This window comes from Myxine glutinosa, chromosome 7 (assembly GCF_964187855.1).
Source record: "Myxine glutinosa chromosome 7, kmMyxGlut1.1, whole genome shotgun sequence".
Lineage (NCBI taxonomy): Eukaryota > Metazoa > Chordata > Myxini > Myxiniformes > Myxinidae > Myxine > Myxine glutinosa.
Genome location: NC_136267.1, coordinates 37,585,904 through 37,594,111, shown reverse-complemented (window position 1 = coordinate 37,594,111; position 8,208 = coordinate 37,585,904).

Sequence of the window (8,208 nt, the reverse complement as noted above, 5' to 3'; positions counted from 1 at the left end):
AATTAATCGATTAATTATTTAATTATCCCATTAATGACTAAAAATTTTTTTTTAAAGTTACATATTCTGATGAAATGGTGGTGGTTTATGTGTTATATTAGTGAAATGATTAATTATTTCATTTTTTTATGATTATTATTTATTTATTTTCATTATAAATTCATTATTTATTTTCTTTCTCATCTGGGCAATATCACAGGCACCTTTTGAGCTAGGATGTGGCTATCAAGGATATTTTTGATTTATTGATTAATCACTTAATTTATTCATTATTTATTGATTAATCAATTAATTATTTAGTTTTTTATTAATGCCTTATTGAATTAAATTTCTAAAACATACATCTTCGGATGAAGCACTCGTGGTTTAGTTATGCCATTAGCCTGTCTGATGTTTAAATAAGACAGGTTCCTCCAAGATCCTCTCTAACGATGTTCTAATCATTTGCACCTGAGCTGGTGCACCTGATTCTAATTTTAGGTATTTGAAGTAGTGATAAATGTAGGGGTGTACTTACTTTTTCCATATGCGAAATTTGCATTTATGTTTATTTAAATTATACAATGGACTACAAAATGTAAATGCTTCATGATATTTGTTATATTATATCACCTTTATCTATCAATATTGTTGAAATAAAGATCAAATAGCTGTATGTTGAAATATGTTGAAAAAGTCAAAACTTTACATGGGGTGTACTTATTTTTTCACGTGACTGTACCTCATGACAGAGTCTGGGAGCCGCTGGTTGAGTGCTGATGCTGTGGCACAAAAAACTGGATTAAAATCTGTCAGGATCATCTCTCGGTTCCTTCAAGGGATATCCACAACATATCGTAGTACCTGCGAGGAACTTGGTCCTTCCCTCGAGGAAACAAAAGGTGACTTCCCTAAACTCCTTGTCTTCAGCCCGCCACTTAATCTGTCCCCTGGCCCGAACAGCCCTGATGATACTGCATTATCCCTTCCTTCCTTTCCAAAGAAAACTTTGTACAATGTGTACGTTTAAATTTTATATGCAAAAACATTTTCTGAGCACCCGAGGCTACGATGGCGGGATTTTTTACCCCCAATATCCCCCAACTGTCCCAATTGGCGAAGTTTTTATCTCATGTCTACTCCAAAGTACGTTGGAGATATTCAATGGAAGCTTGTACATTGGATTTTACCTTATAATATTTTACTGAACCGGTTTTCTACTGCTAATTCTAATCTGTGCCCTTTCTGTGCATCCGTTCAAACTTTACCGCATATATACCTTGAATGTGAACGATTGCAACCTCTTTTTACCTTTCTCCAGGAACGCTTTGTGAAACTCAGTTCTCTCTTCAATTACAATGTTTTTATTTATGGTGTTTTAGGACCGTCTTCCCTTAGGAATGTGGTTTTGATTAACTTTTTAATTGGTCAGGCCAAGTTTGCAATTTACAAGTCCAGGAAGAAAAAAATGGGAAACGTTTCTGGTTCTTCACATGATGTATTGCTCACCTTTATGGCTCTTGTAAGTGCAAGGTTAAAACTAGAGTACCGGTTTTTTAAAATGAACAAGAATCTAACATTGTTTAAAGAAAAATGGGTTTTTAATGATGTCATATGTAAACTTGATGATGATTTGTTAATAATTTCTCCTTGAGACCGTTTTTAGTTATTGTGTTTTTTCTCTGTGACTGTACATAACTGATTCTTTTCAGTTTTGTAATAAAAGGAAGAAACAGTCAGTCTCTCTCTTTCTCTCTCTCTCTCTCGCCCCCTGCTGGTCGTTGGTGAGTCGTGCGTGGGTGTGGCAATCATGGCTGCTGTGTGTGAGGAGCTGTGAGTACTGTGTTGTGTTGTTGCCTTTCCCATCCCCCATTTCACTCCCTCTGTGTCCTTGTACGTGTTTGTGAAGTTTTCTCCGTGTTTCCTTTCTTTGTTGAGACGAGAGAGAGAAAGAGAGCGCGCACGGTGAGTTTGTGTGCGAGGCCTAAAGAACCTTGTGTTATTCGGGCCTGTGCTCTGCTTGCCGTGTTCTTCATCATCGTCGTTTATCGGCTCCATTTTTCTATTTCTTTTCATTTTACCTTCGCCTGCAGGCCTTGCTTCCAATAGGTTCTATTTTGTTTTGTTTTTTCAAATATTTCCTTAGTTTTGGTTCATTTATCGCTATGGCAAGCGGTCGTTTGCAGAATAGTATTTACGAGTCGCTGACTCGAAGCAATGGAGTCATCGTGAGTCCGCCCGACGGAGTTCGGGTCGAGGACATTGTGTTGGGCTTGGGAGAGCTCATTGGGATCGAGAACGTTTTAGCAGCTTCGAAGATGAACCAACGAGTTGTGGTTTTTCTTTCAGAGGAGCGCTACGTAGCCCAGTCGGTCGAAACCGGTTTGTCGGTACCGCCGGACATTTTTGTTAATGTGAGTCCGATGGACACGCCGGCTGTGAAAGTGATTTTGTCAAATATTCCGCCGTATGTGAAAAGCGGAGATACTGTCTCCACTTTAAAACAGTTTGGGACCGTGGTGTCACGAGTCTCCATGATTCCTCTTCGTTTGCGATCCGATTCTAAGGTTTGTCACATAATGTCATTCCGACGGCATTGCTACATCATGCTAAAGAACAACGCCCAGTCGCCTTTTGGGAAGTTATAAAGTTGCGAAAGCCTTCCTTCTCTTGCCTCGGGCAATGGTGGGATAACGCAAAGGCCCAGATTAGGTCATTTTGCCAACAATATAACTCCTTTTGTATGAAGAATGAAACAGCGATGCAAACTCTCATCGCCAAAGAGATCTTGTGTCTGCAATCAAACCTTCCGGCCCAGAGCGCTGAAAGGACTTGTTCTTTAATTGTGAAGAAGAAAGCCCTCCTTGCTGAGCTCTGCGCAAAGCGGGCTCGAGGGGCTCTAATACGATTACGAATGGAGAACCTGCGTTTCATTGATACCTCTTCGAAATTCTTCTTCGGTTTGGAACTACGAGCGAAGATAAACCAGCAAATAACTTCGCTGTGCACGCAAGGAGGTCGAACGACTCAGGACCAAAACGAGATCAGAACTTTGGCCAAAGAATATTTTTCAGATTTGTATTGTGCTTGGAACACAAAGAAGAATGTGATTCTTTCAATGACTGCTTCTCTGCCAACCCTGTCTGAGTCTGCACGGCAGCAACTGGACGAAGAAGTTGCCCTAGGGGAACTCTTTGTCGCTTTGCAAACTTTGCCCACGGGCAAGGCTTCGGGGCTGGATGGAATCCCTGCGGAGGTCTATAAGGCCTTCTGGGACCCGAACTGCTCGGCCTCTTAATTGAGGGCCTGCATTTAGGCTTATTATCACTCAGTTGCCGTAGGGCTGTACTTGCCCCTATACCCAAGAAGGGAGACCTACAACAACTTCGGAATTGGCGTCCAATTTCTCTCCTTTGCACGGACTATAAAATTATTTCAAAAACTCTCGCAAACCGCCTCAAGCCAGTCATTGGGGATAGTGTACACCCCGATCAATCACATTGTATCCCGAAAAGAACAATACATGATTGTATTTTTATTGTGCATGACGCGATCGACATTTGTACCGCGGAACAAAGAAATGTTGTTCTAGTGTTTTTAGATCAAGAAAAGGCTTTCAATGCCATCGATCATTTTTACCTCTTTGCTGTTTTACGGGGGTTTTGTTTTGGGGAAACTTTCATCGGTCACGTCAAATTATTGTATAATAATATTTTTTAGCCTGCTTAAGGTGAATAATATTTTAAGTCAGCCTTTTTCTGTGACTCGGGGTATTCGCCAAGGGTGCCCTTTGTCCGGCCTTCTTTATTCCCTCTCTGTTGAGCCTCTTCTGAATCGGTTGCGCACACGGCTTCGTGGTTTTTGTCCTCTGCCCTCGGCCAACCCGGTAAAGACCATCGCTTATGCGGATGACCTATGTGCGTTTGTTAATTCCGATGAAGATATCTGTGCCCTGGTCGAGTCCACCAATGAGTTTACCTTGGCTAGCTCCGTAAAGGTCAACTGGCAGAAGACCAAAGCTCTTTACTTAGGTCCACAGAATGGTTTCCCCCTCCAACCCTGCCAATGCAGCTTGAGTGGGTGCATGATGGGATACGCTACCTCGGGGTCTTTCTCGGCACTCAGGATTTCATTTCTAAAAACTGGGAATCGCTGATTACCAAGACTGAACAGCGGCTGAAAAAATGGAGGGGACTATTGAGACAGCTTTCCTATCGGGGTCGTACTCTGGTCATCAATAACCTTGCGGCATCGATGCTGTGGCATAGGTTTATGGCACTACAGGCCCCAGTAGTCCAGGACCTGACTAACATATGTATGCAAATAATTTAGGAGAGGATAACTCACCTGTTATAGGCTAATATCACCCCCAGGAACAACCTGGGATGTGTGCCAAAATCTCTATCCGGGGCGAAAAGCCCGAAAATGACCACGCCCTTTTAAAAATGACCACGCCCTTTTTCATAGGAAGTGCTATTTCCGACATAGCTCTATCTTCTATACCGTTGGAGCTACAGATTTTCTGAGGTGCTTAAAATGTTCAGAATGGCCATGTTTAGGAGGTCATATATTTCCAAATGGGTTTTCTACGAGAAAATGACTAAAAAGCGTTAGGTCAACTTATTACCATACAACTACCTACATAATAAGCGTTTGAGCCGATGGAAAAGAGCTCTACCCCACCTTTCCTATAAAGGTCGTGTGCTGGTTGTCAACAACATAGTCAATAGCCTTTTGTGGCACCGTTTCATCTGCCTGCAACCACCGGAGGTTTTGCTTCAAGCTATTCAGAGAAAACTGGTGGATTTTTTTGGAGGAGGCTACCACTGGCTTCGACCCAGCGCCATATGTTGTCCCTCGGCCGAGGGTGGTCATGGTCTTGTTGACGTGAAATGCCGCCTGTTGGCCTTCCGGCTCCGCTCCATCCAACGCTTGCTTTATGCAGAACACTCTCCAGTCAAGCCCTTGGCCTGCTCTATTCTTCAACGAGCTGGGAGGCTCGGTTACGGTCAGGAACTGTTTTTGACCAACCTTCAACACGTTGATGCATCTCTGCTTCCAGTCTTTTATCAGAGCCTCTTGAATGCCTGGCAGGGCATTTCGATAAGTCGTCAAACAGACTCGTATGGCATTAACATGTTTGCGCACGAGCCTTTATTTTTCAATCCACTTTTCCCCGATATCCCGAGAGTCGCGATTTCTGCTAACATTTTATCGTGGCCAACATTTTAAAAGTGTGTCATCTCCGGCATGACTCTGGACATGGATGAAACCTGCGAACGAGCTGGCGAACACCGAATAGGTGTTCGGTCCAGGAGGTTAATCGGGAACATACCAAGAGCGGTGATCCGAAGAGGCCATCAGCTAGGCCTACATTGGACCCAGGACGCAGAGGTTGAGCCCACAGTTCCAAAATTAATTGTGTCTTTTACCCCAAATGATCTGCCCCCCATGAGTACAGGGTCACAGCCCTTCCAGGCAATGAGCAGCAAGACCATTTATAGGTCTTGTGTGAAACTACTTCTTGGGGACCCACCTCTAGCTGGGGTTACCCGGTGGAAAGGACTCTTGCCTCCTGGTCCCCCCTCTGAGCCTTTATGGGATACAATGTATACTGGACTTATATCTAAAAGAACAGGTGACCTTTAGTGGCGTTTGGCCCACTGGATTGTCCCTTCCAATGCTGTCATTCGTTTTTTTCCCCCCCATTTCCGGCTGTTTCCCCTTTTGTCCGGAGAGGGAAGACTTGTTTCATGCCTTCATTAATTGTGAAAGACTTTCTCCTTTGGTTAAATTGGTTAAATTTTATTGGTTAAATTTTTGGTTAAATTTTGGTTAATTGGTTAAATTTTATTTCCCATAGATTGCGGATTACCTTTTCTTTGAAGGCTTACATCTTTGGGTTTCCTCCCAAAAAGGAAACTAAATCTATTGTATTCGGTTTCCTAACCGCTACCGCTAAAGTTGCCGTATACCTGTCACGGAAGGCGAAACTGGGCGGTAGACCCATGCAAGAATGTAGTATTATGTTTTTTTTTCGTTCTTTGGTGTCAGCAAGGCTCAAACTTGAATTCAACTATGCCCAAACTGCAAACGACCTTGCAAATTTTATTGCGACCTGGTGTGTTGAAGGGATTTGTAAAGTCCAAGATAACAAATTAATAATTTCTTTATAATATATTTTGGTTGTTCTCATACACTGTTCCATGCTTCTCCTTGCCGGCCTTTTTCTCCCCCTTGTCTTGACCTACTCTTTCTTTCTTCTGTCTCTCCTCATGTTTGCAAATGCGAATGTAAATTTGTACATATAAAATTAATTATGCCTAGTTTAGAAATGATGCCTAGGTTTTCTCCTTGTGTTTTTTTTTTTTTTCTTCTTTTTTTTGGTATTTTCACCTTTCTGTTGTTTGGATTGCAGTGCACTGATTGTTTTTTCCTTTCGGGAAACACATGCATGGAACCCGCTTTGAAAGCTCATTACAAAGGGGCTGAAAACTCGAGGTGAAAAAGCAACACTTCATTATGTGCATGAGATCTGAAGCTAGCATTGGTGCAATCACACCTGTCCAAAGATATCCGAAGGTGTGAGCGTCGCGGATAGACGTGACAGTCCAGGATCAAGAAGGGTCGTCTCGGTCTTTTTTTAAGATTCCATCTGCACTTGCTCTTGATAAATCGAACCGAATATGCAGATTGAAATGCAGAGAGGAAACATTTGGATAATAAAACCGTCATTTTGGTAAAACAAACAGCTGTGAACCTTCAAAAGCTATTAAGTCGCAGGGTATTATTTAGGAAAAGCAAAGAAACGTTCCAACGTATGTACGTCCATACTGTAAATGTCAGATCTGTCTGTCTCCCTTTTACCTATACTACACTCCTACACCTGTGGACGGATTTGGAGCCAATTTGTCACAGAGGTGGAAGGTTGTACCGGCCAGGTTTTAATGGCTCCTTCCGCCTTAAAATGCAAACCCTTGAGAAAAATAATGGGGTGTACTTCTTCCATGTTACAATTTGTTTGAATAGTGCCACCTTTGGTGGTATACAGGAACAACAAAAAAAGGTGCTGCAGCAAAGGTGAGCAAAAGCAAACCTGGCATCCCGCCCTGCTCACCAAACTCTCCTCTTATGGTATCCATGGAAATCGCCACACATGGCTCGCGGACTTCCTCTCCTGTCGTCAACGTGTGCCTCTAAATGGAATTCTCTCATCTACATTTCCTGTCCAGACTGGAGTTCCTCAAGGTAGTGTTCTGGGCCCTGTGCTTTTTCTGGTCCCTGTGCTTTTTTCTGGTCTTCATTAATGATCTCTCCGACTCTCTGGAAAATCCTCTCTATATTATTGCTGATGACTCCATCCTCTGGCGCTCAAAATCTCATCCCTCAGATCGGCAAGCAGCAGCCTCCTCAATCTCTGCAGATCTGAAGAAAATTACAAACTAGTCAAACATGTCTTTCAATCCTGACAAATCTCACACTCTCACTTTGTCTCTCCGAAAAGACCATCTGGAAAACCCTCCCATCTACTTTCTCAACAATCCTCTCAAAGAAGTTCTGTCACTCAAGCTTTTGGGTCTCACTATCTGCCATGATCTTTCCTGGGAAAACCACATTTCCAAGCTGGCCTCCAAAGCCAGTCGCCGACTGGGCATCCTCCGTCGTGCGAAGTCCTTCCTTGGCACCTTATTGTGTACTGGCATCCAAGTTACCATCGACCTCAGGCTAACGAGCTCTGTAAACTAAGTAAACAATGGAAAATATATCCATAGAAATCTATCTATTGTCAAAATGCATCAACAATGATGACCCTCGAGGAAAACCCGTTTGAACTTGACAACACATGTGAAAGTCCTTGCGGGAAATTATTGCCTAAATATCATGTGATTGCTTTCAGTACGTATAGTATCGCTGATGGCTGGACTACATACCAATCGCTGGCTGGATTACATACCAATCACTGGCTGGACTACATACCAATCACTGGCTGGATGACATACCGATTGCTGGCTGGACGACATACCAATCGCTGACTGGGATACCGATCGCTGGCTGGACTACATACCGGTCGCTGACTGGGCTACCAATCGCTGGCTGGACTACATACCGGTCTCTGGCTGGACTACATACCGATCGCTGACTGGACTACATACCGGTCACTGGCTGGACTAGATACGGATCACTGGCTGGATTACATACCACTCGCTGGCTGGACTACATACCGATCAC